Below are 23,731 nucleotides of genomic sequence, written 5' to 3' on the forward strand. Positions count from 1 at the left end.
CCTGAACTTGGTGACTTGCCAAGTACACTGGAAAAGACACCTGTCTGAGGTTTTTTGGGGGGAGAGCAGCTTCCCGTAATGATAAAAGGGAAAGAAAAGACCATGAGTGGCTCAGATTATATGGAAGTGACTGCTTTCAGTGCTGCTGGGAACCCTTTTGGATGGCTCTAAAGGGGTCAGGAACAGAGCTGAGGCCATGGGTCCTGCTATGACTAATGTATACAATTTTGTCACAGGTTCCACCGAGACCAGAACTAATCCAGTCCTGCAGATTTGATCCAAAGAACGTTAATGTTTGTGGAAAAGCTCCCACTAACTTCAGTACATGCTGGATCTGCTCTTTAGACCCGACTGCTGCAAACAAGCTCGTGCTTACGTTTGCAATGGTGAGTAATAAGGCACTAAGCTTACAAGCTGTGTAAGCCCATGTTTATGTTTTGGCACAATTAGCAATCTCAGTTAGGACTTTTATTTGCTTGAGCCTCTCAGCAAACAGAGGAAGCGCAGAACAGACTTACTGTGTGTTACATGCTGCTCAAGAAACAGAGGGAGGAACAACTCATAAGAGACCTGCTGCATCTTTTAGGCTTTTAAAGAGCAGCTGATCTCTGACATATAGCTGTTTCTGTGTGGTTGCTAATATGCTGCTCTGGTTTTTTCTAAATCCCAGATACATCGCATTCATACGTTTCTTCTGGGATTTAAAAACGAACACTGAACCTTTTCCAGGCTGATATTTCTACCTCCCCCTCTACAGTATGAACCTTGCTTGCATCACTGCCAACATTTGTTCATTTAAAACTAGGAAATCTTACTCCAGTGGAGAGCAGGTAGGATTAGATTCATTCTGCCCTGGGAGGGATGTGTACAAACACTTAGCCTGGGCACAAGGGGCCTATGGAAGTTGAAGAACTTCTTTCAAAATAAGATCATTGAACGCCGCATGTATCGAGCTCCATGTTAGTAAAGACCTGTTAAGAAAAAGTCCATGTTTTTGAAGAGAAGGTAGGACTTCACACGGGATTGGAGTCCAGCAATGTGCTATAGTGTATCATTCACAGCAGATTCCCCCCAATGCAAGTCACAGCCAAGTTAATGCATAAAGGGTGCTGATTTGAGAGCCCCAGACTGAATCACACACGGTCTGACTGCCAGACGTGATGACAGCCTGCCTCTCCCAGCCACTTCAACTGGAGCAGCAGGTTCTCAGCACTTCTGTGAATCAGGAGCTTTGTTCTTGGCTGGTGCAAATGGTTGCAACTCCAATGAACGGACAGTTCCATACGATTAACTCAGACCTCTGACATAGTTTTAGTGAAATCTGAATGTATTTATTACTCATTGTAATTTAGAAGTCAAGGTGTTTGAAAGTGTTACTATTTGGTTAGAGCATCTCTACCATTCTCTCCAGTCTTTGTTAGAGGGCAGGAGGAAAAGTAAGAAAACACACAGGAATCCATTAGGGCTTTAGCCAGCTGAAATCTAGCATGTTCTAGCATCTGTTAGTTTAAACTGCCAACTCAGTAGCACACACTATTCACAAGCTTGCTTACCTGTGCAAACCACTGTGTTAACAGCAGGTGCTAGGTCTCTACATCACACTGAATGTGTAACAAAACCATTTAGATGCAGCTAATTTCCAAATAAACATATTTACTGTGGCCAAAGATACGTAGCCATATTGGCTGGGCAGTTTCTCTTCACTTCTCAAATTCTGTGGTCATGTCCCTTTCTTCTCTCCCACAATAGTTTAGGCCTTTGCTCTGTTTCTTTCCATACATATAAATCTTAGCCCACTGTATCTTAGCCCAGCCTCCAGCTCCTCCAAGTAATGCTTCTTGCTACATCCTGATAAAAGACACCAAGGTCAGACATATTTTGTGGGCTCTTCATTCCCTTGCTCTCCATTCATCCCTGTTTCCCTGGTTTGAGAACTGCCAATCTAGAAGGACATTATTTAAATCCACTCTGGACCCTCCATTGGATATTGGCTGTCTCCAGACCAGCATTTAGATCGCAATCAAAACTTCTATTTGCAGGTGAACACTTACAAGGTCCTTTGGGTCTTGGATAGCTCAATTCTTTCCTGCCTTCCCATCAATTACCATAGGGCTGTGCCTTTTGGGGCTTGTAGACATCCTGGCTCCTGGGTTCCCTGTTTGGGGGCTCTGCTCACCCTTTTCCAGATGAAGAGTGAACACTGAAGAGGCAAAGGTCCTATAGGCACTGAGTAGCCAGGGTGGCCTCACCAACTGGAATGTCCAGGCTCTCAGAACTACAAAGTATGAGTCAGAAGAGGTGAGTCCCAGTTCTGGCTCTGACCATGATTCTCTGCATCATCATATTCCCTCTCAGCTTCCTGAGCTGAAAAACAGGGCTCATGATATTTCCTTACCTACGAAAGCTGTTAGGAGGATTATTGCATTGTTATGAATTCCACAGATGAAAGGTGCTACAGAAGAACAAACTGCAATTATTGTTTCAAACCTCTGCCCTAGTCCTGTCATCCTTACCTTACTGAATAATGCTTACTCAATTGAGGAAATCCTGCCACCACAGTAAAGAAAATCATTGGTAAAGATGACTCTCTTGCAATAAGAGCATTTATCCCCTTGTGTTCCAACACCTTCTCTCTGCCACTGGGATGATCGGAGTCATATAATCCCAGACATTTCCTACATGCTCTTAAGCAATCTTCTATTTGGGCACTATTATTTCTTTATTCCAAACATGACTGTTACTGAGTAACTTCTCTTTTTGTAATGTATAATGACATCCATTCTAGAGGTAGCAGCTGCTGGTAATAGGATCCACTGTGAGTTCGCTGATATGTGAGGTCTCTTGTAGCCCATGGTAGCTGATGGCTGACAAAATGGTCAGAGTGGCCAAATTTGCCTGCCTTGAGGCGTGTGGAGCTCACGTCAGCCTTTCACGTGCATGTAAACATACAGCATGCCTACGGATGTGCCCAGAGACGGAGGACGGAATGCATTGCCAATGTGGTATTCATATCCCTTCAGCAGCCTTCTCCACTTGTAATCCCTTGGTAATTCCCAAGTACAAATACTAAGAGCTCCCTTGCAGCGGGGAACTATGGTTTTGATGGTGAAACAGGCACTGAATGGTGAGGTAAAGAATCAGAAGCTTACAGTTAGTACCTATAGCAAAGGTCAGAAAAATTGGTGCTCCGGGTTAGCATTCCCAGCAGTCCCTGATTACTATTAAATACTGTTGGGTGCAGTCGTGCAAGGCACTGAGTGTGGCCAGTTCTCACAAAACTCATCAGTCCCACAGAGACAAGCATCTCCCTTTTCTGCTTCTGTCCACCCATGTTTTCAAAAGACTCAAGTCCTAACCTGGACACCAAGAGTAGAGAAGCAAAAAGTGTCAGTGTTTAGCAGCCCTGAAAACCACTCTGGTTTTGCACAAATAAGTTTTTTCTTATCAAAGCCTATGCACAAAGCTTCCTTGAAGGATGTACGTACCACTGTGCATTAAGGGTTAAAAGTACTGCAGCAGCAAGGAATAAATACACTGCAGGTGTTAGTTAACAAGGTACTAATTGGGTAACTGGAGGTGCAACATAAGAGACCACAGAGGCTAATCAAAAGGCTTTGGGTGAATCTAGGATGCTCCTCTGAGCTTGGGGGGGAGGAGGAAGTAAAAAGCCACTGCTCTAGTCTTGTGTTTTATGGAAAAGCTAGAGTTAAGGTATCCCGGAACAGGCAGACTGTTACATCTTGTGTGTAAAACTAATACAACAAAATCAGTTCAGAAGTTCATTTAAAGATTGCAGCTATCTTTTCCTCAGTCTAAGTGCTTTTACTTTGGGCTAGGTAACTTGTGCTTGAATCATTCTGATTTGATTTCACTGTACCTCCTATGGGGCTTATTCAAACTGAGTCAGTCTGTGCCTGTTTGGCTAAACCATTATCTAAACTCACTGCCTTGCATAAAGAAGGCTTTAAGGATCACTAGAATGTATTTGCTTTCCTATTCCCTTGGAGGATGTAGCTGGGTTTGTCAAGAGCAAGTTTGCAGACCTTCAGGTAAGTGTGTGAGTGACTTGTGTGTTCCAGGTTGAAAGCAGATAGTGGTGAAATCTCTGGGGATAGTTTCCCACGTGAATTGTTTTGCCTGCTCAGCCTGATGCATCATGAACATAACAATTTGGGATGAAACTGTCTTACACCTGCCCTGGGTGAGATAAAGAAGTACAAGGTGTAGTTGGAGACTGCTTTTGGGTTGCAGTTTTGTCACGCTGTCCGTCACCAAGCTGCTCTTGAAGGTGGATTTGCCACGAGGATCAAACTCCAGCTTTTAACTTGTGTATGTTCCCTGTGAGGTGACTCTGCCCTGCCAGCTTGAAGGGCTTTATGCTCTCTCAGGAACCCTCCTAGCTTCTCTTATCGCCACCCTTTTGCCCGCACTTGCCCATTTTGCTCAGCCCTCCTGTTGCACTCTCTGCGTGTTGCTGAGGTTGCTGAACACTTTGCATTATGAGACCCCCTGGTCAGTCGCTTAGAACTCTGCCAAGTCTTACATTTCAGCCAACGCACTTTTTTGTTGCAGGAGTTTGTCTCAAACAAAAATATAAATACGTTTAAAAATCCAACTTGCAGATTATGGTTCAGCTGAAAATGAGTCTTTAGAGTGAAGGCGTACATTTTCCCAAGTGTTCTTAATGAATACTCAGCTGATTGCTCCCTGCCCCCTCCCTTGGAAAGCTTCAGCCTGCCAACTTTTCCCAGCCCCCATGCCTAGAGTGGCAGCAGTTTTCATTTAGGGGCTCTTTGGTCATGCTCATGATTTGGTGTCTGTGTATGTTATGGCATTCATAAATTTATACCCTTCTTATCCATGTGGATCAGGCACGTACTGGAGCAGGACAGTGCGTTCAAAATAACTGACCTGGTACTCTTCAGCTCTCAAATGCTTTGATATGCATGTATTCTTTCAGAATTGCCTTGAAAATGGGAATACGGCACAGTGATGGTAAAAAGTGCCCTGCACGCAAAATCCAATTCTTCCCTATACTCCTGATACCCAATATCCAGGACGCTTTTAGGCAGAGCAGAGCTCAAGTGGTGTTTCAAAGGGATTTCTCGCTCAGTCTGGCAATGTGGAATGTACGATGACCAGCCATGGGGCAGGTTTAGTGAGCACCAGCTTGTGAAGTGTGGCTGTTCCTCTTAAGAAGACCCAGAATGGACCTTTTTCTTCCTGCTTGCATGCTCCATGTTCCTGCAGAGGCCATGTGCTCTGCGTACAGAGGGCACTGAAGTGGCTTTTGGGTACTTGATGGTCAAGTCTAAAGGGTCAGCTTGCAGGAGGGAAGCCCAAGTCACACACAGATGAAGCATGGGGTTTGGCTGTTGATGCAGATGTAACTTCCAATTCTGTCTTACAAAGTCAGTACATCCAAGAGAGGTATGGCTGTGAGCGAGTTTCTAGTTCCTGAATTCACACAAGCCTTGAAGTTGAGTGCAAAAAAAAAAAAAAAAGCACTTTTTCTTGGGTTCAGTTAAGGCATATGCACAACTTTGGTTTCATCCTGAGGCAACTGCAAGCCTGGCTAAGTGGAATTTTCCTAAGCATCTGTCCTCTTGCCTGTGCAAAACCCAATCTCGCTGATTATGTCAGACCTCCTGAGAAATTTCAGTCCCGTTGGTCATGTTTTTGAAAAGCTAATCTTCTGGAAATAAGGTCTTCCAGTAAAACTGCCTTCACCTTATGGTTACAATAAACTGACTTATTAATTGGCATCACTGCGTGGCTGTCTGTAACAGGCAGCGTGGCAGCCTCTGCTGGCATATGTGTCCACACAGAAATCCCATAACTACTTCTTACTTTATGCTGGCACTGAAATGTTTCCCCTGGACTCATTTATTTTCCAACAATTCTGGTTTTTTTCTTTCTTTTTTGTGCTGCAGCAATTTAATTATATTTGGGGTTATAACAGTATTTTATTTTTTTAATTTCTGTTTGCATGTGTAGATTTGCTTCAGGATATAGGCTGTGTTGGACTGTTATTTGGAAGTGTTTGTAACAGTGCTCATGTTTGTTGATGCTCTTATGGTGGGTGTGTTTCTAAAATTCATTTTCTGTTTTCACTGTATACATTAGATTATTTTTCTTGCTGTTTCCAGCAGTTGACAATATTATGAAATGCAAACTACATCAGGTTGTGGGTTTTCTTAATGGATTTTTTTTGCCACTTACTACTACAGCTTGCATTGGCGGCGTTCTATTTTTATTGCGGCTCGTGTTAGTTGTTGCGTAAGAAATATGAGAGCGCATTACTCAATGCAAACCGCGATTAAAAAAAAAGGGGGGGGGGGAGAGCAAGCCAGCTCCCGCAGTTGTGATTTAAAACTCGGTCTCCCGCAACACGCGTGACCCTGCGTGGGTTTCCCCCGCGGGGACCCGCACGTTCCCAGTCGCACTTTTCAGGGCTCTTGTTGTACCTTCAGAGCCCGAGAGGCGACGGCGGGCGGGGAGGGGAAGCCGGGATTTTCCCCGGCAACGTCTGCCCGGGGGGAACCCGCCAGCCGCCACCTCCCCGCGGGGTTTTATCGGGGTGTCCCCCCCGAAACCACGCCAGGCGATTTCCCGGCCGGGGGGAGCGTGTCCACCCGCCCCCGCCGCCCGCTGACCGGGGCATCACCCCTGCCGTTTCTCTCCCCTGCCCGCCGGTCCGGGAGGGAGCGGGGGCCGGGGGGGACCGGCCGGCTTCTGGGACTTGTAGTCCGGGGGCCGGCGGCCGCCTCTCCCCCGGCCCGGCCCGGGACTACCGTCCCCACATGGCCTTGCGCCCCGGCGCATGAGCTCTTGGGCGCCTTAGCGCATCTATTATACTGCCTTGCCGAGGATAAAAAGAAGAGCAACTGGAGGGACTATAAGGCAAACGTTGCTGGAGCTGCCGGGGCAAAGTAATCTATTTAATCTTTCCCTTTATTTGTTAGATGCTTGGGTGTGCATTGCTAGCACTGGGACATGGTTTCTGCAGGGAGGGGGGGCCGGGGAAGAAGGGGGAGGAAAGCAAAACCCACTTGGGAAAGGCCAATGCTGATTTTTTTTTTTTTTTCCTTTCCCCCCCCTCCTCTCTTCCTCTGCTCCTTCTTCTTGCGAGAGCCCCGCGTCGCTCCCCGCGGCCCCGCAGCCTTTGTGCGCCGCCACAATGCAACAAAGCGCGGCGGGGCTGGCTGCAGCCTGGCCATTGATTTCCTCCCGGCCCCGCCGCTCCTGCCCACCCTTTTCTTCTTCTTCTTCTTCTGCCGCTTCTTCTCCATCTTCTGCTCCCCCCTCCCCTTCTCGCCGAGCGCCCGAAGACGCCCCGGACGGGCGCAGCCCCGGCCCCGCGGAGCCCCGCGCCCCCACGCAGGAGGGCTTTTCTTTCTTTCCTTTTTTTTTGTTGTTTTTCTTCTTCTTCCCCCTCTCTCGCTCGCTTTCCCTCGCTCGCTTTCTCTGCCCGCCATCTTTTGAAGGGGAAAATTAGGGGTGAGGAAAAGGAGGGCTGCAGGCGCCCTTAAAAACAAGAAAAAAAGAAAGAAAAAAAAGAGGGGGGGGAAGCGAAAAAAAAAAAAAAAAAGGGCGGGGGGACGGGCTAGGCAGCAGCAAGCCCCGGTCCCGGCGGTGCGCGGCTCCCCGGCTCCGGCGGGCGAGCGGCCGGGCTCGGGGCGCGGAGCGGGGCTCGGCGGCGGCCCCGCGCCCTGGGCGAGCGCCGGGCTGCTCCCGGCCATTTCCCTCTGCCCCGCCGCCGCCGCCTGGGTCGCTGGCTTGTGAGCTGGAAAAAGGTCTGAGCAGGCTGCATATCATGCGCTGGAAAGTGCGCGTTTCGTGTGTCGTCCGTGTATTTGTGTACGTATGTATATATACAGCTGCTTTGCTCGTGTAAATATCTGGTGTTTACCGAACTTTCTCAAATAAATGGAAACCAAGGGTTCGTTGCCTAAACTTGATATGCTTTATAGGTGTAAAAAGAAACGCAGATCACAGATTTATATATAGAAGTGTCACGCTATAAATAATGCTACCGATAATAAAATGTAAAACTTCAAAACTCAGTCGTACTTTTCCTCCGTTTATACTACTTGTTTGCTTTTTGCACCTCCCAGGGCGCTAGGGATAGAGCATTATTTGTAGCCTGCTTGGTTTCACTTTCAAACAAAGCTGTAGTGTTCAGGTCGCAGATCTGTGCGCGTCTTTAAGCTACATGGTTGAGTCTTGCGGGGTGTTAATAGGGAATGTGTTTCCTACAGAAATGACTTTTGACAACGTGGAGCATGCATTCTGTAAGGTTCACGCTAAATGTTCTGTGACAATTCTGTAGCGTGGATATACCTCTCTGTCTTCAGAAATCAAAAGTTACTAAAATAAACTTTTTTGGATAAGCAGATATGATGGCTTCACTAATACTTCAAACACTTTTATATAAATTTTTTTTTTTTTACATCTTAAGTACCCTGGCATTAGTAAATAGTAGGTTAGGGGGTAACACAATTAGCAAAGCACACCTGCTGTTCCTTGCTGGAAATAGAGAAGTGGGTTTTTAATATGCTTGTTAGTATTTTTAATGTGTTCAGTATATGTGAGTGTGCTGAGGGGGTGTCTCTAAATTAAACCGGAAACTTAGGTTTAAAGCTGAAACCTCTTGCCTTTAATTCACACAGTGATAAGTCAAGGTATTAGAGGACTTGGTGACTACCATATGTGCTGCAGTATATGGGTGAGGAATGCAGAATAAATATGCATCAATCAAAACAAGAAATCCCTAAAGCAGTCTGGTTGCTTTACAAGCAAAAAAACCCTGATCTGTATTGCTTACAACTACCCAGCCACTTGAGTGTACTGTAAATGCGAAGTCCTGCCTCCTAACCTGCAGATCACAGCACCAGCAGGCTGCTGTGTGTCTTGTTTTGTTAGCACAGAAGTTTAGGGAGTTTTTAATAATGCACTGCGAGGCTCCTGCTGAAACAGAGTAACTCCTGACCTCAAAGCCTTCCTTTTTGGAAAGAATAAATGTTAAGATTGTATATTTCTTTCTCTTCAGTCCATGCTGGTTAAAAATACTCACTCATGCATGTATTTACTGCTTTGAGACAATGCTTAATAAAAGGGTTGGGCAGAAGGTAAGTCTTATTCAGTGTTCAGCATAAGCTTGATTGCAATATTGTCTTCTATACATGCTGCCTCTATAGTGCTCAGTGCTGAGACGGTAGCTATTCCAATGACAGGCTTTTTAGTTTTAATGACCTATGCATGCAGAGTTTAAATTAAAAAAAGAATGCGTGTGCAGTGTAAAGTGTCTGAGGCTTGTTCTCAAAACTGACTTTGGAGTGTTAGTTCCATTAACTTCAAATAAAAACTGGAAATAAAAACTGGAAATAAAAATGCTGTCACTTTAGCACTGAGGTGCTTTCAAAAACTTTAGTTCTTGTCATTTAAAAAACACTGAGAAGAAAAGCATATTGAAGAAGTCTGAAGTCCAGCTCAGCAGGCATGCTAGGCAGCAGTGCTCTTTTACTATCAGTCTCTAAAGAAGGCTGGTTTCATTAGTGTCTGCAAATGCAAGTATTTCAGGAGGCTTTGTAGCTAGTGTTTCTTTGCACTGTTGTAACTGCACTGGGTACAACGACTTAAATCACAGTTCTTCATAATCTTGCAATATACTTCTTTCCTGAGTTAAGAACCATGTGCTTAAAACTTTATCCTTCAGTCATCTCCTAAAATGGTGGGGAGTCGAACGGAGGTTGTTAGTATCCCCAAACTACGTCTGTGGGCCGGGGATCCAGCCTGCCTGACCTGGGGGTCTCTTCTGCCGCTGAGCCTCAGTGAGCTGAAGGCAGTGCACACAGACACAGCAGTTTGCCCTGGTGAAGGCTGGGGCTTCCCGTAGTTTTTACAGACGCATCTTTTAATTGGTACAAGTTCTGAAAGATGCTGTTTAATATTAACCTCTTAAATTTGGGGCGGGCACTTGTGCAGTAGGCTGTTGGTTTCCAGCCAAGCCCTGCTGCACTCCTAGAATCTCGCTCCTTCTCCCTGGAGTAATCTGGGAGCCTGATCGCTCTCGTTGACAGCACAAACAACTCGGGAGTCAAATCCCTCTCCTCGGCAGCAGCTGAGTGATGTAGTGAGGTCTCATGTTTCAAAGGCTTAATTACTTTTACAAAATATATTACTCTCTGTCTACTTTGGTAAGCTATCAGGTGCTTTCAGCGCAGACAGAACTACACTTTGCTAAATAAATGAACAAAGAGTGTTTTGCATCTCTGTTGTTGATTGTTTCTCTTTAATCCTGGTTGCTCGTTCTTTGCTAATTTGCAAAATTCATTAATCCGCAGTGGGTTTCCCAATCATTACCATGAACTGTATGTTTTGTTTTGTTGGGTTGTGTTTTGTTTTGTTTTTTTTAAATTGCCACATTATTCTCAGTAATAGCCCGGAACACCATTGTAAGCAATAGAGTTCTGGGAATTAGGAAGGAGCCATTGTTTGCTGTGCTGCTCAGTGAGCTGTCAGGACATTTTGGAAGGATGTGTGTATCTCGAGCTTTTCATTCCACAGTATCTTACTGCGACATTAGTGTGTTTTGGTCCATCATTAGTGCTTGTTGGAGGTGACTAACGTTCTTTGGGGCACACTAACTCTTTAACCCACTTGTTGCTAAAGTCAACATTGGAAGGATTTAAATTCTTCTGGAGAGCAGTGCGGAAATTCACCATAATGTGCTGCTTTCTCTACTAGTCCTTACTCCTTCTCCCAGTCTTACTGATAAGATACCAACCGAAGAAACACTCACCTCTGCTTTGGATTTATTTCGCACCTTTCCAGGCCTCAGTCTCTTTCCAGCTTGAGTCTGATAAGAAGACACCAGCATGTCTGGATGTATTTCAGCAGCATGGATAACGTGAGCAGAGGAGATTATTTGAGTGTCTCACTCCTTTGTTGGGACTAGGGCTTGACATTCTCCTCTCCACTAGCAATGCAACAGGTGTAGCAAAGACAAGCTGAGGTGAAATTTCTGTGCATGGGGGACCAAACTGGAACAAAATGCTCTAGCTGAACTGAGTCCGTTTAGCTTCAAACTTGGAGATTTAGACTCAGTTCTGATTGACACTGGTCTGCTTTGGGAATGGTCTTATTTGCTCCTGTCTTTCCTTTAAAAAGAGAGAGGCAGAGACAGAAAAGGATTGCAGTTTTCCTTCTTGGCCTTGAGAGCTGTTCCACTCTTGAAGCTTACACTTGGAGCACTTTACTAATACAGCCACACTGATATCCTTGCAGAGGACTTCATGCACTGACGGAAATATAGGAGCAGAGATGCACTTTGTGTGACTGACTGACCTGTCGTAACCAAACCCAACCTGTATTCAAGGAAAAGCATGTTTTTCCTTGTGTAACTTTTGTCTTTTCAACTGCTCAGCTTATCCTTGTGTAACATTACGGAGGGTGCCTGGTTGGGGATCACACTTTCTCACAACCCAGCAATATGCCCATGCCGAGACAAATCTGTTTTCTAAAACTGCACTGGTCAATAGGTTTGGCTATAAGCAAGTGCAAAGTTTGCAGTACTGTGCTATTTTGCTGGGAGGGGACGTAGGACATAGCCTTTTTGCTTACCGAGGCTGGTTTAGGAATGGTGCTGTACTGCGGGCTATAGTGAAACTGATGTGCTGAGCACATGTGTGTTCTGTACTGTATGTGCAAGAATTGTGTGTGAGTATAATGGAGAACGCTATTTCTTATTGGAAAGCGTTGCCTTTTTGCAACTTCTCTGTTGGTGCTACAGTTCTGTTTATGGTCTGTGAAATAGTGTTAAAGTGCAGCTCCTCAAAATGCCATATGAAAGAGGGTATGCTCCCCTAAGATTTTGCTGGAGTAAGTGCTTGTCCGAGTGCAGGTACTGTGGATCAGCCAGTGTGCCGAAAGTGTGTTCCTTTCCTGGGCAGGAATAAGCCACAGGGGAATAAATTAGGATAATTGTGTCCACACTGTCGTGGTCGTACTTCCTTTGACTTGAACTTCATCCATATGCAGGAGCTTTAAGAGAGGCTTAGGGCTTGGCTGTTCTCTCCGCGCAGAAAGCTAAGCCGTGGGTGCTCGCAGCAGGAGCTGCCTGTGGGGAAGCTTAGCTCCTCCTGTTAGGAGCCTGTCTGCCTGCCCTGAGCAGTTCGTGGAGGGAGCAATGTCCCCTGGGTGTGCGGAGGGAGACCACCTTCCTCCCTTGGGTGTGTTAGGCAGTAGGGAATGCCTTCCTCTCTTCCCCCATGTTAGGAGCCTCTGCTCCCTGCATAGGGAGGGGTAATAGACTCTAAGATCCAAATTTTTCCCTTTCTCACATACTATTTGGGAGTTTAAATCGGATGCATAAACTCAGGCAGCGGAAACTGCTTTGATGCCCTCTCAGGGAGCGACAGCAGCTTAGCTATCACAGTTTATTCACACCTTAGCTGACCTGCAACTTCCTTGCATAGCTGAGCAAATTTATGGATCTACTCAACCTTAGCGAAATCAGCGAGGCACTTTTCATCTGAAATAGTAGAGCACATACAGCCTTTTGCACTTGTTTGGCTATGTTTGCTTTGAGTTAACACGTTGAGTTATTCTGGAGCAACATGCTTGTTCAAAGACAAGGCACTTAAATTGGTTTGGAAACAGATAAAGCTAAGTCAGTGCAACCTGTTTAGAGGAACATGCATAGGGGATGAGTGGTGGTCATAAACGGAAGGGCTGCCGCAGCGTAACAAGTCACTGCTCCTCTGTCGGCTAAGCTGCAATAATTAACTTGGTGGGTGGGTGTACTTACTCTGCCCCATTACCAAGTATAATGTTACTGTGGCTCAGCTAACGAGTAGTATATTTATCTCATGGTAATTCAATCGCTTTCATTTCATTGTTCATCCCCTTAAACTGACTTGATTGTCATATATTGATTTAGATAGACTTTATCATGGGAAAGTTGCAGTGCCATAGCTGTAAACCCAGAGCATGACTTAAACCAGTGGCAGCTCATCCGTTCATACTACACTTGTAATGCTTTTTGTCCTAAACCAAATTGTTATTTTTCAAAATAGTAACTTTAATCATTTTAATATATAAATATAAATTTAAATATTGAGTAGGAGAAAGTGTTGGAGCACAAGTGCGCAAAGGAGGTCTGTTGATGAAGGAAGGTATTTTCTCTAATGAATCACTTTGATGGTTCTGCTGTGTTCTGTGAAATGCCTCTAACAAGTTAACATACGGATCTGTGTCTGTTTGTTTAGACATCTGTCTTCTCTGTCGATGTTTGCATGGAGCTGCCCCTAAGGATAACATCTGTAGCACTTGTAAATGATATTAATAATGCTGATATATGGCCATGCAGTACTGGTGATGTAAGGGAGAATTGCAGTGTAGGTTATTAGGTACACAGAGCAGAAAACAATCCTTTAAATAGGTAATATGTAGGAATTGAATGCTCTTTGCAAGGGCTCTGTATTTTACTTTGCTCAGAATACTTTTTGTACTTAGTTTCATTAAGAGGAGGTAATCTTCCTGTTACGTGTAGCCTCTTAAATTCAGCTGGAAGTGGAATTTGGCTGTATCTAAACCCCCCCTCCCTAACAGGTGTCACAAAGGACCTCTTGGGTGTTGTGATTTATCTTTTAGAAATGTGTTTAAAGAGCACTGCAGTATGGGGAAAGGGATAAAGCAGGTGGCAGTTCTAGCTTTGCAGTTTCTTCAAATGACAATTAGTGTAGTACTTAGTAAAGAACAGTTAAGTGTTTCCAGAAACCTAAGTTATGGTATTTGAACACCTTGTAAATACAGGTTCCTCTGTGTGTTTGTTTTTTTCCTTAAAATTTGGTATAACTATAACACTGAGAAGGAATTAATGTATAAATGCATGGGAAAAGACTAATGACTTTAATTGTAGATGGTAGTGGAAATACTCATAACCTTATTTTACAAGTGGGGAGCTGACAAGCGTACAGGAGTGTCAAGAACTGAGCTGAGGTGTCAGCATGCTGTTTTGTAGCTGTCTTTTTTTTGTAATTCTTTGCAGGTATAGCAGAAGCTTGGAGATGTTCTGCCCAGCAGGGAAGTATTCGAGCTCTTGGTTTTTTGTTTTTGTGTTTTGCCTTTTCTTCAAAATGCTCTGTGTCCAATGATCTCTCTTTTTGGAAATCAAAGTGCAGAAAAAGAAACAATCATGACAACCTGTTGTGGAAAGACTATGTGTAATTTATTCACTGTATGCTGAATCAAACTGAGTGAGTTTGAGGTTTTTTTCTTATACTGTAAAAGTACGCAGAGCACCATATGCTGATTAAAAAGGGGAAGGGCAGACTCTTTTTCAGAACACAAATGTTTAACTGTGCAGATCACATCCTTTAAAAAGCAGAAAGAGAGAACCCTGTGAGGGTGTAGATGTACAATAATCCCATTAGGAGTTCTGAAGCCTGTGCGGGTGTTGCCATGTTATGCTTTAATGGGTGTACCTAAATGCTTCTGTTATGCGTATCATCTGAAACTTGGGTCCGTGCCAGAGTATGGTTTTTTGTTTGTTTGTGTTTTGGGTTTCTTAATAACTTAACTGAAATATGGTTTGCTGACCTGAAATTGGCAAAACTGGTTTCTGGAGTCACAGGATGAATTTGCAGTAGTATCATGTGTTGGATAAGTCATGCTTTGGAGAAGGTAGGCTGTCAAGTAATAGATGAACAGAGGGGAATTGGGAGACAGAGCCTTGAAGGAAGTGGGTTGTGGAACTGACCTGCACTGTGATTTGTTTGTTTGTTTTTCTTTTTAAGACCATTACATATTGCCAATTTGTGCCTCTTTCCTGGCCTGTTTAGACTGCTCACTCCTTAGGCAGAGACTCTGTGCATGCTGCACTGTGCTTAGTCCTAGTCAGGGCAGCGGAGCCTCTTGGTCATAGTGCAGTTGGTGCCTAGTCACATCCTGATGAAACACGGTTAAGCTGAGGTGTTTAACTGTCAATTCATTGCCCTAGCAATCAGTCAGGCTCCAGCTTTTATTCCGTCTCCTCATCCCACTTGCAGTGTCTGGTCCTGACAGACATGGAGTCTCCTACAATGTGTACTGTCCTCGTACAGAGTCTGGTGCGTGGTTGTCCTTTCTGCTGCATGGCAACAATAATGGTGACCAAGCCTGGATCAACCACACCACAGCTTCTCTCCCTCTGCTCTAGTCTGTAGTTCAGCAAAGTAGAGTGGATGTGTATGATGTGGCATTTAACAGCAGGCTGTGGTCAATCACATTTTCAAACGGCATGAAGTGGGAAGCTTTAACTTCCTATCTCGTCACTCTATTCATTCCTCCTTTCTTCTCATGACTTTCTCTCTGTTTTTGCTTTCTCCCACAGGGTGTAGGTTAGCTGCCTGTTTCCTCTTCATCTGCTCAATAGTATTTGTATCTGTTTGTTTCCACCAATTTTGCTTCCTGAAGGAAAAGTAAGCAAAAGGAACCCTAGGCTGAGTGAGTATCGATGTTAAGACTGTTCAGCATCATCATCCAGTACTGAAACGATGAGCAGCTTTGACCTGCTTGCTTGTCACTTTGGTGGTGTGTCCAGGACAGACCTGTTGCTCCTGGACTTTTAGATGTATGTTTTCTTCTTAGCAGCTCTCAGCAAGTGAGATTTTCCTCCTTTGCTCCTTGTGCACTGTGATGGTATTGCCTGATGGCTGGGCAAGCAGGAATCCAAAGATCCCCTACCACCGAGTCTGTTACAATATCAGGCTGTCGCACAGCTTCAGTCTCCCACTTACAGAGCAGTTGCAATGCTGACATGAAGGATGCTAATAAAGGGTGACTGCAATTCAAACCCAAGTGAGCAAATGGATTTGTAGTTCTGATTGGTCTTGAAGTATGGATTTGAATGCACAAGCAAGGGTGAGTAGAGGTGGAACAGTACATTCTGTCCATCTGTGAAGTTTAAAGTGATAATAATACCAGAAACATTGAGAGGTGGAATAACAAAGAAGGCATCCAGCAGACAGCATTTATTCCAGTTCTGAATTTGCAGAATTGGTCAGTCTGAACAAATTGTGGCCAAGTCTGTAGAGTCTGTTGCTATGCCCATCAGCAAGGTTTGAATTTGGGATCATCAAACTTTTTCCCCCTCCTTTCATGTAAACATGGAGATTCCTCTTCTTGACTAGGCTGCAGTTTATTTTTGTGGTGCTTTAGGAAATGTGATGAAAGAGAACAAGATCCCCATGCTCTTGCACACCTTATGCTTGTACAATGTGACTTCTCTAGCTGGGATCACGTTCTTCGGCAATCCTGCAGTGAGAGGATGTATCTTCAGGGCTGGGTAGCGTTGACTAGATCAGCTATCATAGCTATTGTAGCTGCAACAGTGGGAGCATCCACAAGTCTGATCAGTCTGAATAGACTCTCCAGCCCCAGATATCTAGCACTTAACCTCCTTTGTCATTTTATCTCTCCCTAATGGACAGCTAGAGAAGGGGTTAGCCCAGAGAAAGGGGCCAAAAAGTGTGGAGAGCTTGAGTTTGTTTCTATCTTTGCCTAAACCTTCCTTAGAAAGAGATTTATCTTGATTCACCAATTAATTGTATCTTGTAGGTGATAAGTCTGCAAAACCCTCTGCGGAGAGGTGCTGAGCCACAGAGACTGTGCAACTTATCAAGAGGGGAAAGGTGCTTTAGCACTTTGCAGGATGGGGCTTGAAGTGGTTACTGAATCACAGAGGAGGACTGAGTTGCTGTCTGTGTTGTGGTTTATACCGTACTTCCAATGTGCCTTCAGCCATGTTCCTGCCTCCCCTAGGTCCCCCGCCCCCCCATCCCGCTCCTGACATGTTGGGAGCTTGTATGGTATGTGGCCATGTGCCAGCACCTTCCCAGTGCTTCCTTTTTGCCTAATGTCCAAGGCTGCAGAGCTTCTGCTGCACATGGGCTTTTGAGGGACTGCAGTAAACCCTACAAGTGCTAGAAATTGCCAAATAAGCATTCAGTGTGTTGCAGTGCGCTAGATAAGAGAGAGCACATGCTCAGAAGCAGGTTCACCTTCTCTCCTTTCTCTGTAAACCTTGACTGCCTGCTGTCTGACTTCTCTCTGGCTCTTCCCCTGATTATGAGATGTTGTGGGTTCAAGCCTGTGGGTTATGCAAGGTAATTTCATTGCATCTCCACCTTTCCTCTCTAGAAAGAAATGGCACGAGCAGATTCTGCCCAGGCTTGTGATTCTCCCAAAGACTTTCCTTTCTGTGCCAAATCTCTGTTACGAAAATGAAGGCTGAAACAGCCCAATACTTTTTTTACCCATTGCTGTAAAGGTATAATTGGTGTATCTTGTTGTGAGAGGCACAACCAGTAGCATTTTCCTGTGCAGCACCTACCCATTCCCATCCTGTTGATTTGACTCTGTCTTCCCAGAGTGTTGACGTGCAAGCCACCAGCTGCTTTACGTACTCTGAAACCTGTTCGTAGATGCTTATTTCCACTGCTACAACTAAGCATTTGTTAACATTTTCATTATAGGTTATCCAGTTAATTTGCTGAAGTACTTCCTGGAAGATTTTTTTGCAAGTGCAGTTCACTTTATTTCAGAAATCTCACTCCGATCCTTACTGCAGTCAGGTCTCAAAGCTGGCTGAACTCCTCCAGTCAGGAATCCAATGCAGAGTAAGCTCTTTAACCATTCGCACTTTTCCTTCCTCCTGCAGCCTTGTTAACAAAACTGTGTGTAACTCAAGAGCTTGCACAAAACCAACATATGTCTGAGTTAAAATTTGCCTCCCTGTTTTCAGAGGACCACAAACGGGCTGCAAGAAATGTCCAGAGGTCATTCTGTCCTTCTCCCCACTCCAAAACAAGATCAACCATACCTAATCCATTACTGAGGCCAGTTATTTAACCTGTTCTCAAAAGCAAATTCAGAGCTATGAAAATGAACTTGTTATAGTGTGGAACATCACTCCCTGCACTTGAAACTGCAGCTTTTAGAAAGCAGTTGAGCCCCATATGATTTGTGTGTTGCAGGAGGTATGTGACATGCATCTAAATTCTTGCTCAGACTTGATCAGAACGTGCTTCCTGTGGCATTAGCAACTTGGTGGAGAGAAATACTCTGACCTGTAATTATCAGAAAGACCATCATTTTATTTGAGGTGCCTAGAATACTGCTTAAAAGTCCCCAGTGCTTTTATAATCAAAGTGACTTTTGGGTACCCCCGAGTTTGAAGGCATGTTGTGAGACATCTTAAAGCAGCCTGATTTGCAAAGGGCACTGAGTATGTATCAGAACTAAAGGCCCTTGGAATTACCAGTTACTTCTGGCTGATTCTTATCTACTGGTTATGAACCCACAGGCTCCTTACTGAGGAAGCACCTGCTCTTATAATAGCCAAGGAGAGACCAAGGGTGGGAAATCCATCTGCATAATCTGATGAGCATTAAACTAACCAAGTCAAAAGCCAAGGAACTGACTTAATCTTTTGTGATCTTTTTCCCTCCCTCATGCAGAGGTAAGTTAAGGGCACAGTTACATCTCCCAGTCTCAGGCTGTTATTGGGGCTGTCCTCAAAATAATATGCATGAAAAGCAAATCTCTGATGTGTGGAATTAATGATGTGGGAGACGAGGACAGCTGAATGGACTTTCAGAGTGCAAAGCTGCAGTGGGTGCTCACAAGCCAAATTCCCTTTTCCTGCAGTGAAGCCAAGTGCAAATGGTTCATCCCCTGGTCTTGAGGTGGTGGTGTATTGTGTATAGCATGTGTGTGTCTGCTGAGGCAGTGTTGGCTGCTAAAGCAACTCGTCTGTCCTCAAGTCTTGGTCTCAAATTGCAGATCCCTTGAGTTTGAAGAGAACGTCCATGCTGACTGGAGTTAGTAGGTAGTGAAAGCTGCCTGAAGTTCAATTCCTATATGGGGCTGTGAAGGGAAAGGAAGGCAGAGTAGGAGGAAAAGGAGGACATCCACCAGCTTTATTTCCTTCTGAGGAGCCTGGAGGAGTGGTGGTATAGTGCATTGTAGAAGGAAACGGGTACAACTACCCTCCGTTCATAATGTTATCTGACTTTAAGGTTGTGTTGAGGGGCAGTAGTAGTGCAGCTGTAAGAAAGCCTGGGCAAGACGATCATGTGTCTGCTGCTTCTCTGAGATGGGGAGCAGCATATGGTGGCAAATCTGACCAAGCTTCCAGCTATTGCTGCTGTCGGGGGGAAAAAGGGACCAAGCGTCTGCTTTGGTGGCTGCAAGGAGCCTATGTGGGGGAGTAATGCTTGGAGCAGCAGCGGGAGGATGCCTGCTCCAGCTGCCCTGCTGGCTCAGTGTGGTTCTGGCTGCTGGCTCCGTCTACCTTCAGAAAGGCTCAGTCGCTGCCTTTCATGCCTGTGTGAGCAGTGCTGCTTTGGAGGTGCTGTTTCTCTGACGGGCTGACTAACGAAACCAGGGCTAGGCACTGGCTGGGGTTCAGGGCTCTGCTCTCGGCTCTGCGGCAGGCTTGCTGGGTGGCCCTGGGCGGGTCACTTCACCACGGCGTGAAGCGTGAGTTGTGAGCGCCAGCTCTTCGAGGTAGAAACAGGGTCTTACTGTGTGTCTGCAGAGTGCTAAGTGCTGATGGACCTTGGTCTCTGCACAGCCTCCATGTGCTACTGTAATGTAAATAATAATGTGGAGATAAAGATGAGGTCAAGGAACATCTCTTAAACTTGATAATTTTCCCTGATGGGTAGATTTATATTGCTGTTTCTGGCTGGGCTGGAATTGCGCCAGTTTTTGATCAATGTCCAAGTAACCATGCAGGAATACCATACCAAGGGAAAAAAAGAGTTGTTGGGCTGACATGCTAACATAAAGCTTGTTACCTTCTAATTTTGCAGTCATAACAAATACCATCCTGTACTGCACGAACAGCAGCAAGGGAGTGAGCCATCCGTTAAATGTTCGGCACTGCCAAAGGAAGTGGCAGAACCGTTAGCTGAAGCAGCAGGCTTACTGGCACAGTGCACATTTCATGGGGCTTTATAGCTTCTTTTAAAATAGTCTCCACCACTGCAGACAGTCCGTGGGCTGCATCAGCTGAGTAAAATGTTATCCTGCTAGTACAGGGAATTATTAACATGTTTTCTCCATGCCAACTGTCTCTCCACTGACTGACCCATGCAAGCAACTCGGTGAAAGAAAAATTAAAAAAAAAAAAAAATTCTTCCAACCTAGCTGGGTTTTTTGATGACTGGTTTGGCTGAGGGATAAGCCAAACCCCATAGCTTTGCTGGATGCCACACTGAGGTTGCAACTTAGCCCAAAAGGACAGACTTAAACTCCAGAGAAGCAAGATTTATTTGAGAGTTTGGGTTTGGGTTTTGCTTTTAGTTATCATCTCAGACTGGGATGAGTAAGAAGGAGGAGGAATGCACAATGTGCGAAGCAGTGTACGCTGTTCATGTATGACAGCAAAAGGGTGTACTTTAAATTTGTAATATCAAAACTGTATATGTGCAGCCAGAAAAGTCAAGAACAGCTTCTGTTACTTGAACATTACAGGTCTGAGGAACAGGATAAGTAGTAATTTAAAAATTTAAATTTAAGAAGTTACTACTCCAGGGCTAAAAAGTCCAACCTTAGGCTCTCACTGGAAAGATGCACATGATGTCTGTGCCAAGGCTGGTTTTGGCAGTCTTTGTTCCAGGCTTGTATGGTACCTTGTACAGTGATGTCCTGGTTCACAGCTGGGCTCCCTAACAGTTCAAATAATTATTGATACTAATGCAATTTCAGTAGATGCTGAAGTGCTTAGACTAGAGCTGTGTATTTTGATTCTGCTTGTAGTTGTGGAACAATTCATGTAAGCTTGCTTGTTTTTTGTGTGTGAGTCTACTTAAGTGTCGTGTTGGATGATTTGTATGGTAGGTTGGGATGTCAGATGGTCATGCCTCTCACTTTCCTCATTTGATAAATGAGGTCTGACAGCTGGTAGATTTCTCAGGCAGGGCCATGGCCTCTCTGAATTCAATGTCATATACTTTTGGACATTTCCAAAGCATTTGCACCCTCAGCTTCCAGGTTCCCCATAATCCTGCTTTTTATGTTCTTAAAAGGAATATTATTTTGAAACTTTAGAAGTAAAGGAATGGATGTAGAAACAAATTTTTAGTTTTAAAAATTAAGGAACAGTCTGATATCAAAGCAGCTTCCCCAGCAAATGATGAGGAAGCTGATGGACCAAGGGTCAAAAGGGTGCAGTGAGGCACGTGCACATTAAAGCTGTATTTGTGCCAGGAACAGATACTTCCAGTGCTGCTGAGATAGCCCAGGTAGCTATTCCTGTCTTTCAGCTGCAGGATCCAGCATTTAAATGACAGTGCTGCTAAGAGGTTTGGGGTTTGTAGCCACTTCTGGTTGTAATAACCAATGAGTTGGAGCATGCAAGTTAAAAGAGGATCAGCTATCAGAGGACTAGCTGAGTTGGCTGTCGTGATTCTGCCCCTCCTACTTTTGGTAATGTTCTTAATTAAAATCCTTTCTGAGTTGTGTCACTGATGACTGTTACATGCTTCTCTTATGTGGACTGTACAAGCCTTGTTTAAGCTTGATGACCAAAATGTGCACGTGAAGAGGCAGTGCATGTCCCACAGAGTTTGCAGGCTGGCTGGGTGGAGCAGATGAGGACAGAAGGGAACTATCGCTATCTCCATGGCACAGATGAGGAGCTGTGGCGTGAAGATACTGAATGCCTTGGCTAAGGTCAGAGAGGGAGTTTGGGAGAGGCAGGAGCTAGATCTGTGTTTTTTGAATTAAGTTCTGGGATTTAATAAAAAATAAGTTAAAATCCTTATCAAATGGAGTTTGAGAGGTAGGAGGACATCAGGAAATTAAAATGAAAAGAGAATAGTTGTGCTTAACCTTAGGTTATTTAAAGGGAAGACTTAAGTTACACTGCATAGTTTCAAACTTGTGACTGAAATGCTCTGTAGCAGTAGAAATTGCTCTGTGTGGGTGTTTTATTTCCCGTCAATCCTTGCATTAGATTCAGTTTGTTAATCAAGAAGACCGCAAACAAAATGCTTCATTGGTGGTCACCAGGGGCCTGCAGTCACTGTTGCATACACTCAGATGATGGATGTTGCTCAAAGGCCTTGGGGTCTGAAATCAATGCAGAGAGCTGCCCAGAAGGAGACTGAGTGAAACTTCCCAATTATCTTTTTTCTTCGTTTTAATTCTTTGTCTATTTCCCCTCCTTGATCTGGAGATTGCGTTTTGCAATATTTCTGCTGCTGCTTTGAGTTCATGGAATGTCAGGAGAAAATGCTTCCCCAGTTTCTTCCAAATCTGAAATCCCAAGTAACATCCTGGTTTTGAAATTCCTTGCCCAGACGGTGCCAGCATCCCTCTTGGCTGCTTGGTGATCACCCTGCCTGCCAACAGCAGCACGACCACCATGATCAGATGAGAGGGCTGGGGAACAAAGGCTAGTCCTTTCTGACTACTAAGCTGGGCTCTTGAGTTATCAAAGAATAGGGACCAGAGGCCTGATTCTGGATCTATACTTGTGCCATATACGTGGCACAAGGAAGTCCTACTGTCATCTCTGCTTTTTCTACACCCTGGGAATATAATGGGTCTCGTGGAGGGATGGTGGCAGAGTCATAACTGGTCTTGTCTGTTCCCTGCACACATAAGTACGCGTACTCACATACAGATTTGTTTGAAGTTTTTAACAATTTCATTTTCCATAGAAGCACTGTAAAAAAATTAACTATACAATTAACTCTTTAAAAACAAAAAAAAAATTAAACCAGATCTGGTTTCTGGAGGGGACATCCGTGAGCCAAGCCAAACTGGTCCATGGCAAGGTGCACCCAGCAGCCGTGGCACCCAGAGCACTCGGGTGTCCCTGCTGGCTGTGGCACCTGGAGCACCGACTGCTTTAAGGTGTGGTTCCCTGTGCCACAACGTCACCAGGGTGCCGGAGTGTTCTCCTAGTTACGGAGCTGCTGGGGCAGCAGCTGGCCTCTGGAAGGCAAATGCCTCTGCTACCTGGGCAAGCCTGAGAAGACCAATATTTAAACATCCCTCTCTCCTGCAGATCTGTTTATGTTTGTACACATCTATTTTTGTAAAATTCCCCTAAATTAGGTATGTGTTTACTTTTTGCCATCATCTAATCAGCAACTCAAAGGGTAAGTTGATCTATATTTAGTCCAGATATTCAGTAGAGATGATTAGGTATGTATCAAAGAAGAGGTTTTTGTTTTTTTCTATGATGTCTTACTGCTCTCTCCTTCTTCCTGTGTTACTGCAGCTTCTGCCTCTGCTCATGTTTCTCTGTGCAACCAAGAAGCATATGTCAGTGAGAGTATTTGTGCGGCTTTCTGAACATATTTGAAATAATTTGCCTCTAGAAAGTGATTGTGGTCTGTTTGCCATGAGAAGAGTAGCTGCAGTCCTGATGTGAATTGAAATATAAAATGTTTATGGAAGATGACATAGCAAAGCTGTTTACCATATGGTATACAAGACGCAGTGATACTAGAACATTTTTTTTCCCTGCAGTTTGCTGGGGAAAAAATAGAATACATTAATGCAATTCATGTATTCTTCTGTGTTTCATATGTGCCTTGAAGAGAGAGCATGACAGGGCTCCCTTAGCCAGGTCATGGGATATAAGTGTAATATTAATTATTATTTATATTAAGCCTGTATCTTGAGACTTCCACATTAAACTGAGGGCCCAGTCGGGTACATGTAG

At 44.6% G+C, this 23,731-nt stretch overlaps 1 protein-coding gene across 3 annotated transcripts in view; it reads left to right on the forward strand.

Annotated features, from left to right (window-relative positions):
* The first annotated feature begins 255 nt into the window (after positions 1-255).
* Positions 256-23,731, forward strand: part of BRD3 (bromodomain containing 3) — a 48,847-nt gene continuing 25,371 nt past the window's right edge. Inside the window, exon 1 of one of the 3 annotated variants that reach the window (XM_072883031.1) lies at positions 256-386. The gene's annotated coding sequence lies outside the window, so the exon portion shown is untranslated. Of the gene's footprint in view, positions 387-6,716; positions 6,933-23,731 lie in introns of those variants that run through there. The other 2 variants (XM_072883032.1, XM_072883029.1) reach the window with 2 other exon arrangements.

The sequence above is a fragment of the Ciconia boyciana genome, chromosome 18 (assembly GCF_034638445.1).
Source record: "Ciconia boyciana chromosome 18, ASM3463844v1, whole genome shotgun sequence".
Lineage (NCBI taxonomy): Eukaryota > Metazoa > Chordata > Aves > Ciconiiformes > Ciconiidae > Ciconia > Ciconia boyciana.